Below are 17,340 nucleotides of genomic sequence, written 5' to 3' on the forward strand. Positions count from 1 at the left end.
TGGATAGGAGAGAAGATTCCTAGAGGTTTGCATGTAATGCAGGCTTAAGGTGCTGGACCCTGCGTAATGGAACCCTGTTCAGTGTTTGTTCTCACCAAGGTGTTCTCCTGCAGGGTGCTTTACAGGTCTAGGGGAGTGGCCCCCAGATTAAAGGGGACCCAGTCCCTGAAGGTCTTTTATGACAGAGGCCGTCATGATGGATGACGGTTGCACTCCTGTTAGAGTCCTGCGGCAACAATGGTGTCTGCATGTTGCAGTTCCTTGTAAAAAAGAAAGATCTGACTGTCTGTTTTTTCTCCCGGTGGCCACTGGGGGGCAGCGTGCTGTTGGTCATGCTCTGTGTACTTCTCAGGAGTATTAGGCTGCAGTTTCTCCTCCAGCCACTAAAGGGCACAGGTCCGCTTAATATGGCCTACTTCTGTATAAACAGGAAGTAGAAGGGCGGCCATTTTTTGGTGGATCATGTGGGCTGAAGGATCAGCAAGGCCTCTGAGACATGACCTCAGCCCATGGCTACATAATGAGTACTTCCTATGGGAGAGCTATGTGACCAGATAAGTCATAATTATAGACTGCATAAAGATATTCTTGTATACTTACTGCTTAATCCGGGGGGCATGTTTGTCAATACAATGCACCCCTGTAAGAGCATCAGTGCACTTTAAAGAGTTGTGTGTCCAGTATCATGTGTGTTTGATCTGCAGGGGCTTATTTATTTATTTTTTTTGCTGTTCTGAATCAGCATAGAGGCCGCATTTAAATGCATATGTGCTTGGCTAATCCTGCAAAACTAGTATGGGGCCTGGTGCAGTTGGGCAGGTGCATGCTTGCAAACTGGCTTAAAGAGGAAGTAAACCCCCCAAAAAAATTCCTGTAAAAAATAAACCCTGCAAGAAAAAGGCATAATGAGCTAGCATGCATAGCATACTAGCTCATTATGTGGCACTTACCTGAGATCGAAGCGCTCCTTGTTCCCCTCCGCCGCTGGCACCATATCCCCTCAGAGCGTCTTCCTTGTATCGCCGCTCTGGCTCTGTGACTGGCCGGAGTGACGATGACGTGATGTTTGCATAGGTGCATGTTGCATAGGTGCGTGTTGGCGGTTTGCATAGGTGCGTGTTGCATAGATACATGTTGTGTGTTGCATAGATGCATGTTGCGTGTTGCATAGATGCATGTTGCGTGTTGCATAGATGCATGTTGCGTGTTGCATAGATGCATGTTGCGTGTTGCATAGATGCATGTTGCGTGTTGCATAGATGCATGTTGCATGTTTGCATAGACGCATGTTGCATGTTTGCATAGACGCATGTTTTAAGATAAACTCATGCTTGCTTACTTGCATAAACACTTGTTGAATAAACATATGCATGCATGCTTACTAGCATAAACATGTTTGCATGAGCACATGATTGCATAAATGCATATTCTACAAACTCATGTTTACATAACTTGAACTCCGTACATATGTGTTTTTATTTTTTGCATTGAACTGCATAAATATGTGCTTATTTGCATTAAACGCCATAAATAAATGCATGAACAGCAAGAATACTTATATACCTGCATGTTTGCATACCTAGGTACCTACATAACGGCATACCTGGGTAACGGCATGCTTGCATACCTACTAGGTTGTATAGCAGTAGACCAACATTGTTTTAGGCCTGAATCCTTGGGGAACTGCATATTAGTTTTTGGCTAATATAGTCGGTACATTATTTACCTGTTAGACCAGCTAAATGACTCCAGAAGGGAGAGGCGGTCGGGTGAGGCAGGTACACCGCCCTCAGAGGTTGTTTACGTCTCCTTTTGGAGCAATGGCATCAGTATCTGAGCCACTGTGGCCCCTTATCTTGGATCAAACCTGGTTAGTACTTTGATGGGAGACTGCCCAGGAATACCCAGGGGCTGTAAGCTTTTCCTCTTCCTAAGTGAGGAAGGCACCTGAGGCTCCTTTTGAGAGTATCTCAGACCAGAAGATTTTAAGGCAGTCTCTGAGGTGGTCGCTCTAGAGGTCCACCGTTTTGGGTTTTTCTCTGGCCGATGCCGATATTTAGAAATCGGGCCGTCCAATGGCAGATATTTGATGCCGATTTTTTGTGACCGATATTTTAAGCCGATTTTTTTTCTGGCAGGTGGCACTGGATAGCACTGGCAGTTGGCACTGGCAGGTTTCACACTGAGCCCATATAGTATAACTGTGTGAAGCTGATGTATGTAACTGAATGCAGAGAGAGGACCTGTCATAATTCAGCATTGATGTTGGATGTGGGCGGAACCTGGGGGGGCCCTGCAGCTATCAAACACCAGCCAATGATTGGGCTGCCTGAGAAAGGGGCGGGCCACATGTAGCGGCCCACCCAGAACCCATGCTATTGGCTGGTGTTTGATATCTGCTGGGTCCCGCCCTCCACCGACATCAACGCTGAATTCTGACAGCTCCTCTCCCTCTCTGCATACAGTTAAATACGTCAGTTTCACACACTGAGTGGCTCTGGCAAGCATCAAGCGCCGCTCTGCCAATGGAGTGTGGGGAAGGGAGGAGGAACACTCGTGGGTCAAAAGGGCACAGTTGGGTCAGTAATCGGACAAATTTGCATAATAATCGGCCAATGCTAATTTCTTAAAAAAGGCCAGATATCGGCCGATATATCAGTCGACCTCTAGTTCGCTCCATCTTTTAGCTGACAGAAACCTGGTAGGTTAAGTACACCTCTTGGGACTGTCTGGGTCTGCCACAGCCTTGCATTGGCTTCTGGAGCAGAAGTTATGGGCTCATTATTGTAAAACAATCAAGTGATTCCAAAACCAATTGTGAAAATTGGGTCTATCTTAAGATCCCAAGCAGCTGGGCATCCTTCTGTTTCAGATAGGGATCGATCTGTTCAGAGATGAACTCTTTGCAAGAGGTAGATTTAGGGGTCCATAATCATCAGTAAACGCATGTGCCAGCTTGTTTCCAGGCTTATCGAAGATTTCTGCAATTGCAGTGGAAAGTCGTTTTTTTTTTTTGTGAATCTGCCCTTCGGGCTGGCCACAGCTCCTATAGGTTCATAAGCTCTTGGCCCCGGTGCTGGACTTGCTGAAGATACAGGGGGTGTCAATCTCAGAATACCTCCATAATCTTTGCTCAGGAAGCAGCTGATTCCAGGCTTTCCTTTGATACATTTCTGCAAGAGGAAGTTGTATCTAGGTCGAAGCACATTCCCTATGTATAGTCCTACTCCAGGTCTTTTGTAAAGGATCATTCTCTCTCTGAAACTTGAAGATCCAGGCATTGGATTGCCGGGAGGGTTCTATTCCCAGGGTATTGCAGAGCTAAAATTGGTGGTTGATGGTTCGGAATCTAGAAAAGGTGAAATTCTTCAAGGGTTTGGAAGATGACCTCCAGTTGGTTTGAAGGTGGCTACAGTTCAGTTGACTTGGTCTGCACAGGAGAGAATACTGCCCATCAATATCTTAAAACTTTTGGCAGTACACCTTGCTCTGGATTATGGGACAAACCAGTTGTAGGTCCAATCCGGAAATTCCTCTGCAGGGGGGTACATATCAACCAGCAGGGCGGCACCAGGAGTCATGCAGCTCAGGAAGGTGAACCACATTCTGTCTGGGACAGCACCATAAGTGCTTTCTCTATTGCCAGTGCATATTCCAGATATAGAATAGTGTCAGGGGGAACTCTGCAGGTAGATATACTAAATTCTAAGTTCTACAACAAGTTGGGACAGGTTGTGTCCGGGATGAGAGAGAAAAAAATTGAGGAGGTTCAGTTTCTGCGACGTTATAGACCCAGGGAGTATCGAGCGGAGGGCAGTCTTTGGGGAAGGCGATGGCGTTTCTTCATAAATGTTATTATAACATTCAAATACCCGAGTCCACAAGGGGCGGATCCTCTCACATTCCCACCAGACATGTAGATCGGTCCCTGTAGAAAAATGCGCCAACAGGAGGTTGAAGTGGATGGGAAAAATGTGTGTAATGTGAGGGATGCCTTTACCACCGGGACAGAATCTTGTAATTCTTTTCTTGGGAATAGCAGGATATTGTTGACTTGTGGGCAGTGTTAATTTTGAGAGCAAATTTCGATTTAGTTTCAGGACTAAAATGGCATTTTAGTTTTAGTCCCTTTTTAGTCTTCTGCAATTGTTTTATTCGTATTTAGTCGACTAAATCTCCAGTACATTTTAGTTGACTAAAATGTCCTACGTTTCGGTCGACTAAAATCTTCAGTACATTTTAGTCTACTAAAATCGAATGGGTGTAATTAAATTGTAATGCATTAGTTAACCTTTCTCTACCATTTCCAAACTCGTTATATACTGCTGGAGTGAAAAATCTAATGTTATTATTTATGGTATTGAGGTATGAACATGCAATACAGACCAGTGTTAATTTTGAAGTCAAATTTCAATTTAGTTTTAGTCTTTTGACTAAAATGGCATTTTAGTCCCATTTTAGTCTTTTGACTAAAATGATATTTTAGTTTTAGTCGTATTTTAGTCATCTCAATTGTTTTAGTCTACTAAAATGTTTTAGTCAACGAAAATGAAACGAGGTCTGACAATCCTTTCAGCTTTTAATGCCAAGGCTTAATTGAACAAGCTGAGGTTAGAAGTGAGCCTGATTTTGCACTCTCTCTGGGCCAGATTCTCCAAGATCCCGCGTTGGCGTAGTGTAAGTCATTTACACTACGCCACCGCAACTTACTGGAGCAAGTGCCGTATTCTCCAAGCACTTGCTCCGTAATTTGCGGCGGCGTAGTGTAAATGGCCCGGCGTATGGCCGCGTAATTCAAAGGGGGCGGCTTGTATTCAAATTAAGCACGCTCCCGCGCCGATTGAACTGCGCATGCGCCGGGCTGAAAAATAGCCCAGTGCGCATGCTCCAGCTCACGACGGAAAATGTCAATGACGCCGACGTGAGCGTCATTGACGTAAAGTCGTATTCAAGAACGACTTGGGAAAACGACGGAAAAAGACGACACGGACCCGACGCCATACTTAACATGGCATACGGCGGACTGGCGTAAGGTTACCCCTCATATAGCAGGGGTAACCTTACGCTTATGGAAACAACGTAAATGACGAGTACGCGATGCAAATTCGTTCGGGAATCGGCGTATCAGGCTCATTTGCATAGTCAAATGAGACCTGAACGTAAACGCCACCTAGCGGTAAGCGTTGTATTGCATTTAGGATCCGACGGTGTAAGTGACTTACACCAGTCTGATCCTAGCCTAATTCCGGCGTATCTTGTTTTGCGAATACAAAACAATGATACGCCGGCGGGAATTTCGAATTACGCCAGTGTATCAGTAGATACACCGGCGTAACTCTTTTGAGAATCTGGCCCTCTAGCTTTAGTAAATAAACCCTATAGGGATAGTCCTCTAGCCATGGATGCAAGAATTGGTTATATGGTTTTATAATATGACACTTTACTAAATCTGTTAAAGCTTTTTTGGGTTGCTTACAAAAATAAATCTGGTCAGGTTATGGCCGGTATCTTTTTATTTTTTTGGTTTGTTAAAGCTCACCTCCTGCCAAAACCATTTTTTAAGCATGAGAGTGTGTTTGTTTCTTTATCGTACATCACGGGACACAGAGCGGCATATTCATTACTATGTGTGTGGGTTATATGGAGTACCTTCAGGTGATGGACACTGGCAATCTCAAACAGGAAGTCCCCTCCCTATATAACCCCCTCCCATAGGAGGAGTACCTCAGTTTTTTCGCCAGTGTCTTAGGTGTTGGTCACGGAATAGCTTGCCTCCATATCCTTGGGATCAAGGCGGGCTAACCGGATCTGTCCAGAGTGCCTCAGTGCCGAAGTGGACAGTACCCGGGCCCCCAAATCCAGGGGGTTTTTGCCTATAATGCCCTCTCTGGAGGGCTGGACCCTGGGCCCAGGGCTCACAGCTTTTCTAAGCCAGGAGTTCCCTGTTTGCCAGAGGTGCTGTATAGGTCCAGGACAGCGGTTCCTTTTAGGACCCCAGTGCCTGAAGGTCTACTACACTTCCCACGGAGATGGGAGAAGATTGGACTGTGTTTGTTACAAATGTCCTGCGGCATGGAGCAGGTAAGTGGGGAGCCTGCGGAACTTGGTTCGACTGCGAGCTTCCCAAGGGGGACCACAAGGGGGGGCAGCCTAAGTATGCTCTGCATGGGCACCAAGGTCACTATGTCCGTTAGTGGACAGGATGATTTGTTTTGTTCCTCCCCATTCTCTGGCCCCCTGTCCAAACAATCTTCTTCTGGCTACCTGCTGTTCTGCTGGGTATACAGGGTCTAGGGAGAGACCCTTGGGGCTAAGCAACTGATTCCTTAGAGTCTCTATTGCAGCCTACCTGTCCGGGGGATTCAAATTTGCCGCCCTGCAGCGCGTCCTTTCTCCCAGCTCTGTCGGCGTCTGGCGTCTCCATGTGTCTCTCTCTCCTCTCCCTGTCACGCGCGCGCGCGCGGGCACGCAGGAAATAGATGAATTTCGCGCCATCGGGAGAGGGGGGAGGGCGGGAGCACGCAGGAAGAGGCGTGTCCCGCCTCTGTTAAGAGTGACAGGCTGCGCGCATAGATCAGTCTGAAGCTGATCTGGAGGAGAGAGGACACAGAGCGGCACTCCTGCGACCCCCGGTGGCAAGAAAGGGGTAGTACATCATAGGCTTGGCCTATTTTTTCTTATTTAGCCAAAAATTCCCCTTTGTCAGCAGGTTGAAGGGCTGGAAAAAAGATATTGGTGGGGCCGTAAAAAAAAAAAAAAAAAGGAAAGTAAATATAATTACTTCTAATTTAACCACTTCCATACCAGGTACTTACGCAGCTTCCCGCCCAAGCCAATTTTCAGCTTTCAGCACTGTCGCACTTTGAATGGCAATTGCGCGGTCATGCTACACTGTACCCAAACAAAATTGGCGTCCTTTTTTTTCCACAAATAGAGCTTTCTTTTGGTGGTATTTGATCACCTCTGCGATTTTTTTTTTTTGCGCAACAACTAAAAAAAGGCTGAAAATTTGGAAAAAAAAATACGTTTTTATTTTTTTCTGTTAATTTTTTTGTAAATAAGTTTTCTCTTTCAATTACGGGCACTGATATGGCGGCACTAATGGGCACCGATGAGATGGCACTGATGGACATCGATGAGGTAGTACTGACGGGCACAGATGAGGTGGCACTGATTGGCGGCGCTGGTATGCGACACTGATGGGCACACATAGGCGGCACTGATGGGCACACATAGGCGGCACTGATGGGCACACAGGCGGCACTGATGGGCACACATAGGCGGCACTGATGGGCACACATAGGCAGCACTGATGGGCACACATAGGCGGCACTGATGGGCACACATAGGCGGCACAGATGGGCACTCATGGGCGGCACTGATGTATACTTATGGGTGGCACAGATGGGCACTGCTAGGTGGGCACTGGGCATGGATGGGCACTGTGGGGTGGCGCTGATGGACACTGGGGTGGCGCTGATGGACACTGGGGTGGCGCTGATGGACACTGGGGTGGCGCTGATGGACACTGGGGTGGCAGCACTGATTGTTGCCAGTCAGTGCCCATTTGTGGGCACTGACTGGCATCTTTTTTCTTTATGCTTTTTTTTTTTTTTTTTTTTTAACTTTTTTTTTTTTCTGTTTTTTTTTTTTTTGCCCACCCTGGTGGTCCAGGGTGGGCATCCCTGGTGGTCCAGGGTGGCGATCCGAGGGGGGGCTGCGCTGATAACCAATCAGCGCGAACCCCCCCTGTCAGGAGAGCCGCCGATCGGCTATCCTCTACTCGCGTCTGTCAGACGCGAGGAGGAAGAGCCATCGGCGGCTCTTCCTGTTTACATCGTGATCAGCCGTGGTTGGACACGGCTGATCACGTGGTAAAGAGTCTCCGCCGGAGGCTCTTTACCGAGATCGGAGATGCAGGGTGTCAGACTGACACCCCGCATCACCGATCGCCGCGATGCGCGCCCCCACGGGCGCGCGCGGCATGAAATCCTGCAGGACGTTCTGGAACGTCCTGTCAGGATTTCATAACCACTTCCCGGACGTAAATCGGCCATAGGCCGGGCGGGAAGTGGTTAAAGGAACATAATAGCATATTAAAAAAAAAAAAAAAAAATTTTTTTTCCTTTATATTTGATTTCGGCCTCACCAGGGTTTTTGGACACTAGTAATCCTATTGCTCCCTAAACCTTTCAAAATTATTTCCTAGCTGCGTACAGTTAGTTGTTGCAGGCTAAGAACCTCGGTTTTGTACCATGGCACCCAAAGGCTCAGGATCAAGGGGGTCTAAAAATGTAAAAAAGCAAAAGGGTTCCCCCTCGGATTCTGAGGATACGAGTCAGGCTATGCCGGTACTCTCCCCACCTGACCCAGTTGTGGCCGCCTTGGTTGAGCCAATAGGGGGATCTGGTGCAGTGGCTGGCCCAGATCCACCCAACCCTGTGTTCGTCACAGAGGAAAAGCTAGCTACCGCATTAGAAGGGCTAGAGAAAAGATTGGCAGCTATGCTCACTAAATCTTTTCCAGGCAAAAAGCGGGCTAGGTCCCCTTCGCCAAAGTGTGTATCCTCGGATGCTGAAGTGATTTCACTGGAGGAATCAGAATTTCAGGAGGATCTATTGGACGAGAACCCAGAGGGTTCAGAAATTGAGGAATCTACTATTGAGGAACCATTCTCAGCCTCCCAAGCAGAGAGCCTGTGGGTCCAGTCTTTGACGGACATGGTACACTCAGCATTTAACCTGCCTTTACCGGAGCTCCGGAGTCCGGCAGTTTCCTCTTTGGGCTCCTTAAAGGCGCCCCTGAATAACGCAGTTTTTCCAGTCCATCCGTTATTAGAGGAGCTAATTTTCCAAGATTGGGTACGACCAGACAGAATTTTTTTGCCGCCTAAAAAATTTTCTGTTATCTACCCGTTAGAGGAGAAGTTTGCCAAAAAATGGGCGCTCCCAGCTGTGGATGCTGCCATCTCTTGTGTAAATAAATCACTAACTTGTCCGGTAGAAAACATTCAGATGTTTAAGGACCCGGTTGATAAACGGTTGGAAACTCTCTTAAAAGCTTCTTTTTCCACGGCAGGGGCAGTGGTACAGCCAGCGGTGGCTGCTATAGGAGTCTGTCAGGCTTTAAAGGACCAGACTAAACAGATGCTTAAGGACATCCCTGCCCAACAGGCAGAAGAGCTGTCCGATATACCCAGAGCTCTTTGCTTTGCGGTGGATGCTATAAAAGATTCCATTCAGCAGGCATCTCGCTTATCTCTATTTTTAGTGCATATGAGAAGGCTCTTATGGTTAAAGAACTGGGCGGCCGAGCCCCCATGCAAAAAGCTTTTGGCAGGTTTCCCTTTCCATGGAGGTCGACTCTTCGGAGAAGATCTGGATAAATACATTCAGACTATCTCAAGTGGCAAGAGTACCCTTTTGCCAGTCAAGAAGAGATCTCGGGGTCCTACATTTAAGAGGCAACTTTCCCCTGTGCCAGGGCCCTCTAATGCCAGGCAGTATCGACGGCCTCCTGCGCGATCAAATTTTAAATCGCAGGGACAGGCCCCGGGAGGCAAAAAGCCTTGGTATCGCAAGCCAGCAAAGCCTGCCCCTAAGTCTGCCTTATGAAGAGATGCCCCCACCCACGAGGATAGGGGGAAGGCTTCGTTTCTTTTCAAAGATCTGGGAAGCCAACATCCCCGACAGATGGGTCCGATCTTCTGTGGCCACAGGCTACAGATTAGAGTTTTTAAAGTTTCCTCCTCCTCATTATCAGGAATCAAGAATTCCAAACGATCCAGCAAAGAGGTCCCCCTTTTTGGCGGCATTGGATCGTCTGATTTATCAAGGCGTGATAGTAGAGGTACCAGTCCAAGAACAAGGGCTAGGTTTCTACTCCAATCTATTTGTCGTGCCAAAGCCCAACGGCGAGGTCAGGCCAATTTTGGACCTAAAAAATTTAAACATTTATCTAAAGGTTCAGTCATTCCGGATGGAGTCTGTTCGGTCAGCAGCCGCCGTGCTCCAGAAGGACGATTTTCTGGCCTCCATAGACATAAAGGATGCTTACCTTCATATACCGATCTTTCAGCCACATCAGAGATTTTTACGTTTCTCAGTGGCTCAGCGTCACTTCCAATTTGTGGCGCTTCCTTTCGGGCTGGCTACGGCCCCCCGGGTGTTCACGAAGGTTCTAGCTCCAATATTAGCCAGTCTAAGAATCCAGGGTGTCACGGTCCTGGCATATTTGGACGACCTCTTGATCATAGACCACTCCTCTCCTTGTTTGGAGCGAGCGGTTGCCCTCACGGTTCAGATCCTCGAGAGGTTCGGCTGGGTCATAAACCGAGAAAAATCAGTATTCCAACCCGCAAAACAGTTGGATTATCTCGGCATGAGGTTAGACACAGCTCAGCAAAAGGTTTTTCTACCCCTGGTAAAGGTCAGGGCTATCAAAGAATTGATTCAGCTGGTTCTGAGTAAAAGAGAACCAACTATTCGCCTATGTATGCGTTTACTAGGCAAGCTGGTGGCCACGTTCGAGGCGGTACCTTACGCTCAGAGCCACACTCGCATCCTACAGGCAGCCATTCTGGCAGCTTGGAGCAAGAAGGCGCAGGCCTTGGAGTTTCCGTTGCCTCTGTCAGCAAGAGTCCGGCAAAGTCTGTGTTGGTGGTTAAACCCTCAGAACCTGCTAAAGGGAAAATCGTTCAGCCCCATAGCCTGGAAGATAGTAACCACAGATGCCAGCCTAAAGGGCTGGGGAGCGGTCTTGGATGGTTGCACTCGCCAAGGCACTTGGGCACATGCGGAGAGGCAGTTGCCCATCAACATCTTGGAGCTTAGAGCTGCTCGGCTGGCCCTCGAGGCTTGGACATCCAAATTACAGGGGTTCCCGGTGAGGATTCAGTCGGATAATGCAACGGCTGTAGCATATATAAATCACCAAGGGGGAACCAAAAGTCAATCAGCTCAGAGAGAAGTGAGCTTGATTTTCCTGTGGGCAGAGGCTCATGTGCCCTGTATATCGGCAATTTTCATTCCCGGGGTGGACAACGTGCAAGCGGACTTCTTGAGTCGTCAGTCTCTGTCGCCAGGGGAGTGGTCTCTGCACCCTAAAGTTTTTCAGTTAATCTGCCAGAGGTGGGGAATACCGGACGTGGACGTCATGGCATCTAGATTCAACAAGAAACTAGACAGGTTCATGTCCCGTACTCGGGACCCTATGGCCTGCGGAACCGATGCATTGGTTTGTCCGTGGCATCAGTTCAAACTGCTATATGCCTTTCCCCCGCTACAGTTGCTACCCCGCCTGTTACGCAGGATCAGGGTGGAGCACAAACCAGTCATCCTGGTAGCTCCAGCATGGCCCAGGAGGGCATGGTACTCACTAATCCTGAGGATGGCAGTGGGAGAACCTTGGGCACTTCCTCTACGGCCAGACCTACTCTCACAAGGCCCGATCCTACACCCTGCATTACGGCGTCTAAATTTGACGGCCTGGCGGCTGAATCCCTGATTCTCAGTAGTAGAGGCCGTTTTAGGCAGATAATCTCTACCCTGATCAGGATTAGAGGGCCGGTCTCCAGGGTGATTTGTTACAGGGTCCGGGAAGCCTATGTAGACTGGTATGTGTCGAAGGAATAGTTTGCCGCAAGTATACATTGATCAAATGTTAAGTTTCTCCAGTTAGGAGTGGTGGACTCCCACTCGCGGTTGACACCTTCTTTCAGAGGGTCTTGCGCATTAATCCTCCGGGTATGTCCCCACTTGCCGTGGGACTCGGTCAACTCTACAGGAACAACCTTGTGAGTCGTTGGCTGAAATTCCTGTGATTGGCTATCAAGGAAGCTGGGATTTCTGGTTGCCATAGTTTGGCCAAAGAGAGCAGAAATAGCAGCCTTATCTTATAAGAAGTTATATCTTAATTTTTCTCACAAGGACGAGGTGGTTCTCCATCCGCATCCTCCCTGCCCACCAAAGGTTATATCCAGTTCTTTCCTAACCAGGATTTGGTACTATCATCCTTCTCCGAAACCTACTTCCAAAAGGAAGGGTTGCTATATACCTTGGGTATGGTCAAGGCCATAAAGGCCTATCTTAGAGCTACAGAGAAGTTCCGGAAAACAGATGTGTTGTTCATTTTTTCCAGATGAGCCAAGAAGGGGCAGGCAGCTGCAAAAGCCATCCTCTCGTGAGAGAGGAAGCTATTATTTACTCAGGCCTACAGCTTGAAGGACTGCCTCTTCCGTTGCCAGTAAGGGCTCTTTCTGCCAGAGCCATGGGCGCCTCCTTGGACAGCACACCATCAGTTCCCTGGGGCTCAAATATGCAAGGCGGCAACCTGGTCCTGAGTCCGCAAGTGTTCTAAATCAGACCGGTTGGACGTAAGAAGGAATACTGATACAGCCGTTTTGGCAGGAACTGCTGCAGGCCGCATTTTTAAGACCCTCAGAATCGGGGGCACCCTTGAGTTAAAAAATTTAAATTTTATTTCTCGACTAAGTTGGATTTATTATTATTATTTGAGTTATCTCAGAATTAAATCCTTGGGAAGATGTCTCCCTCCCCTCATTAAAGCATTGCTTTGGGACATCCCACATAGTAATGAATATGCCGCTCTGTGTCCCGTGATGTACGATAAAGAAAAAGGGATTTTTAAATACAGCTTACCTGTAAAATCCTTTTCTTGGAGTACATCACGGGACACAGAGCTCCCACCCCTCTTATGGGGACCATTTTGGGAGGCATACTGCTTGCTACAAAACTGAGGTACTCCTCCTATGGGAGGGGGTTATATAGGGAGGGGACTTCCTGTTTGAGATTGCCAGTGTCCATCACCTGAAGGTACTCCATATAACCCACACACATAGTAATGAATATGCCGCTCTGTGTCCCGTGATGTACTCCAAGAAAAGGATTTTACAGGTAAGCTGTATTTAAAAATCCCTTTTTTTCTGGGTATCTGTCAGGTTTTTGTGGCTGTCCCAATCACACCTGCCTTTCCCACTCTGCTTAACCTCTCAGTAACTGTAATACACATTTTTAAAGCTGACCTCCAGGCAAGCAATTGTATGTACAAATAAAATGGATATGAGCACTGACTATAGTAGAATTTTGGATTTTACATAACTTTCCATCCAGATGAAAGTGTTCAAAGGACCAATTGAGGGGGTCATTCTGTGATGCGGAGAGCAATAAAAACCTGAGAGGGGATTTAACACTTCTTCCACTCTAGTAGTAGAAAACATGTCTCTTAGATACACTTTGATTTCTTGAACTTAAACTGCCCTTTCCTTCCTCCATACAGGCAGCCAGCTGCACACAATGTGCTGGAATACCATGTATCCTGGTGCCACGAAACCTTCATGCAAAACGTCCAGAGAGCAGTGTTTCCCAGCACTGCTGAGATTGCCTCAGAAGCACCATCAAAAGATAACTGTTGCCTTAATATCCTCATAGTGCATTAATGCAACATAATCACCCTTTTACACAATGACTTTTATTGCATAGCAATTTTTTACTTTAACCTTATTTTGTCCTATCGACTTCAGTGTTTTAGTCTGCATCCAACTTTTACAATGCAATAACCCCCTTTCCAAGTATGGTATGTCTACATCGTCCTGTTTGAAGCAGTTATTGCCAAGACTTTGTTATACGGGAGACCAGGCTGCATGGGGCTATGCCGAGGCCTGGCTTTTGTACCAGCACCATCACTGGTCAGAACCCAAAGGATATCGCTAACCTGTGCTAGTTCTGAAAGGTCCTGACAGCCTTGCAAGTGGATAACTGGTACAAAGTTCATATGCATGAAGTTAAGACATTCATTTTGTGGACTCGACCAGTATTTAGGACTATGCTGTCCTTGCTTCCTACAGAACCATTGACATGATCGGTATCGCCTCATGGTGGGCCTAACTTTTACAAGTTCATAACGAAGAAAAAGTTGCTTTAGTGGCCAGATATTTTCTTTTTAAGGTTTTAGTCCAGGTTAGGAAATGGAGAGTCTGGTTGCTACGGACAACACATAGCATTTCTCTTTACTACATGACGTCCTGGGAGGGCTATTTATAAAACTGTAGTGACGGGGTGTTGCCTGTAGCAGCTGATCAGACGTTTTCTGTAGGTTTGGGTTAGAAAAATGCTATCTAGAAAGCTGCTGGTACAGGCAGTGCCTCTATTTTTCTGCATGATTTTATGTTTCTGTAAACATTTTGTAATGTGTGCGCTAAATGCTTCGGCAGAAGTTGTAATATGTTTTGTTGCAGTTTGGCTGAGGAACCATTACCTATACAGACCTATACAAGGTTGCAGCGTTTTGGGAAAACCCATGACAATGACCAATAGAATCTCCCTGAATCTCTAATTAGCTCAGACCATAGCTACGCTTGGAATTGATAGGCTTTTCTGTGCGTTTCAAAGCCTTGCATTGGAAATTCTTTAAAAACAAATGGATTCCTGAGACCAGGGTTGGATTGTGTCACCAAAAAAATAAAACCAGCAGCAGGATAAGCAGAACCATATCTGTTAGACTAATTGAAAAACCCCTTTAAAGGGCCAGTATTATTAAAATGTTTATATAAATGAGTTGCTAATAACATCTATGTACACGTTTACGTAATTATATCTGCACAGGAAATTAGATGTTGGACATTTCTGTAGTTTTGCTGTACAGCTTATTGCTCTAAATCCACTGCCATTTTAGAGTAAATGAGGCCTAACATTGACTATTTGTGGTGAGGAAGTCAATTATTCTGCTATATTCCACCTTCATTTTAAAGAGAACCTGTCAGTTGTCTGTCGCAGACGAGGTTCTAGCGCTGGAGGCTCCAATTACCCAGCTCCTGAGCCGCCTTGTGTGCGGTGACTTGTCTGTCCCAGCACCCCTTCTGTATTTAGGTTTCAGTACCCTCCAGCAATAACTGGGAGCCTTGTCTGTGGAGGGTAACGGCAGTAATGAAGGATCCCCTTTAAAGCTCACCGCATACTTATTTTAGAATAAAAAAAAATAAATCAGGTCTTTAGACATTTTCCTGTGCACTTGACATGCACCCTTCCACTCTTTCCCTTGGACATCAGATGATTACCCATTTCAGATTAAAGCCGTTATAAAGGCCATGTTAGATTCACCTGCTCAAACCCTCTTCTTCTAGGGTCCCACACTGGCACTCTTGGCTCATCCTCTTCTGTGTCTGCCACCACAGCAAGCCGCTTACAATAAGGGCCAGTCGTGTGGGCTAGCCCCTCAGCTGGGCTGTGTGTGTCCATAGATGGACACCGCTCAGCACCGTCCCTGCCCTCCACTTTTCAGCAGCTTGGAATTTGATTTACAGCAGCATAAGCCAAAAGCTTCTGCTGCCTTGGCCAAAACCTGAGAGAGCAGCTACAGACGGGCATAGCACTGGATCGAGTGAGGACTTTAGTATTTAGGGAGGAGGGGCAATACGGCTACTAAAACACTTTGTTACTCTAATGCAAGGAATGCATTAAGGTAAAAAAAAGTCTTGGCTTTTAGAACCCCCTTAGGGAGTAGTAGCTCAGTAATACACTGGTCTCCTGGTGCAGTTGTGTGCCAAACTAAGTGGGGGTCATGTGTGAACTGTTTTTCCTCCATTCTGTGTGGAGGAACATCTGTCCATACCCTTTTTGCTTGTGTGTGAATTGGTGGTATGTGGTATAGCTGTCTGATACACTTATGATAAGGGGGCAGGAACTTCCTCAAATACTAGAATTTATCTACATTTGTGGGGGAAAAAAACGCCCAAACATAATGGCTCTGTCCCCTATCAGCTTTGTAAAATGGAACAGTATTTTTTCGGCATGCACGTTAATATGCATTGTATTGGGGCAGCCCAATAGTTGAGGATGGGCTGCCAAATGCATGGTAATAGATAAATGACAAGCCACTGCAGCATTGTGTTAATACAACACGTGGTGCGTGCATTGTGTTGCACTGAAGCATGGGTGCATGTACTTCTGCATTAGACTCCCACTGTAAATGAATGGTATGGCGTTACATCTCACAAATGCTGCACATTGTGGTAACATGCAATAAAACGCATTTTATCACACACACTTCTAATTTTTATGTAAAATTTCAATTTAGTTTTAGTCGTATTGTAGTCATCTGAATTGTTTTATTCATATTTCAGTTGACAAAAATCTCCAGTATATTATAGTTGACTAAAACTTAGTTAAGTTAAATTGTAATGCAATATTTAATCATTTCTCTAGAATTGCCAAACTTCTTATATACTCCTGGAGTAAAAAAATCTAATAACATGTCATTTATGGTGTTAAAGGGTCACTAAAGGAAGAAATAATTTTTGCTGAAATTACGGTTTACAGGGTATAGAGACATAATAGTTAACTGATTCCTTTTAAAAATGATTAAAAATAGATAAAAAAAAACAATCATATAATGTACCTGCAGTTTAGTTTTGTTTTTGCTGTTGTTTCCTGGTTCTCTGATGTACAGAGACAAAGAGCCAATAGAGGGCAGTGATGCTTTGTAAAACGAAACTGGATTGGTGCTGACACACAGTAATTGCACCTCCTTGATTAGTCACCACAGTGAGAAATCTCCCAGTACTGTGGTGATCAGGAAACAGACAACCAGGAAGTATCCAGAACAGAGAGGAATTACAGCAACATCAAAGCAAAAACGAACAATGGGGACATGAAACCAGGACTGCAGTAAGGTAAAGGAAGCTAGCTAAATTCCGTTAGTGACCCTTTAACGTGCACTACAGACACAGATTCAGCTGTTGTGATATTTAACGTCTTTATATATAAAACAAGTTTCATAACCAAAAAATATTGCTTTTTGACAAACAGAAATGCAACTTTAAAATATAAAAGAAAAAAACTATAAACTATATTGGCTGGAATGCCATTGCACATATTGTCACCAACATTAAATATCAAGAAAGAAAAAAAAAAACATTTTTATTTTTATGTTTTCTTTCAGCAGCTTTGTAAGATGCCCCCTATTTCTTCTTATGTGGTAGTGCAGAAGTGCAATACATGTTTAAACTTTAATGTGCTATTAATTTAGACTAGGGGTTCTGCTGTTTATAAAAGGCCAGTAGAGGGCGCCAAAGAGCTGTGAATGAGTGTATTTTGTGGAACTGCATAGAAAATGGAAAAGATTGATGGAAGCCTGTGTCTCTCAGCCAATCCAGCTTGCTGATAGTCAGGGGACTGGGGCTTTAACAGATAGGGGAGCTCTGAGGAAAACTGATTTTTTTAAGGTGGGTAAACGTCCCTCCCTTGCATTTTCTTTCAGTTTTCGTCAATTGACCAAATTCAATTGTTTTTTTCGGGTTTATTGTGTAGCTAAAAACATGACGCT

At 45.9% G+C, this 17,340-nt stretch overlaps 1 protein-coding gene across 3 annotated transcripts in view; it reads left to right on the forward strand.

The window, feature by feature from the left end:
* Positions 1-15,882, forward strand: part of ZDHHC20 (zinc finger DHHC-type palmitoyltransferase 20) — a 130,395-nt gene extending 114,513 nt beyond the window's left edge. For all 3 annotated transcript variants that reach the window (XM_040340523.1, XM_040340524.1, XM_040340525.1), the window contains one exon: positions 13,297-15,882. The gene's annotated coding sequence lies outside the window, so the exon portion shown is untranslated. The remainder of the gene's footprint in view (positions 1-13,296) is intronic.
* Positions 15,883-17,340: the final 1,458 nt, after the last annotated feature.

The sequence above is a fragment of the Rana temporaria genome, chromosome 2, assembly GCF_905171775.1.
Source record: "Rana temporaria chromosome 2, aRanTem1.1, whole genome shotgun sequence".
NCBI classification, from domain to species: Eukaryota; Metazoa; Chordata; class Amphibia; order Anura; family Ranidae; genus Rana; species Rana temporaria.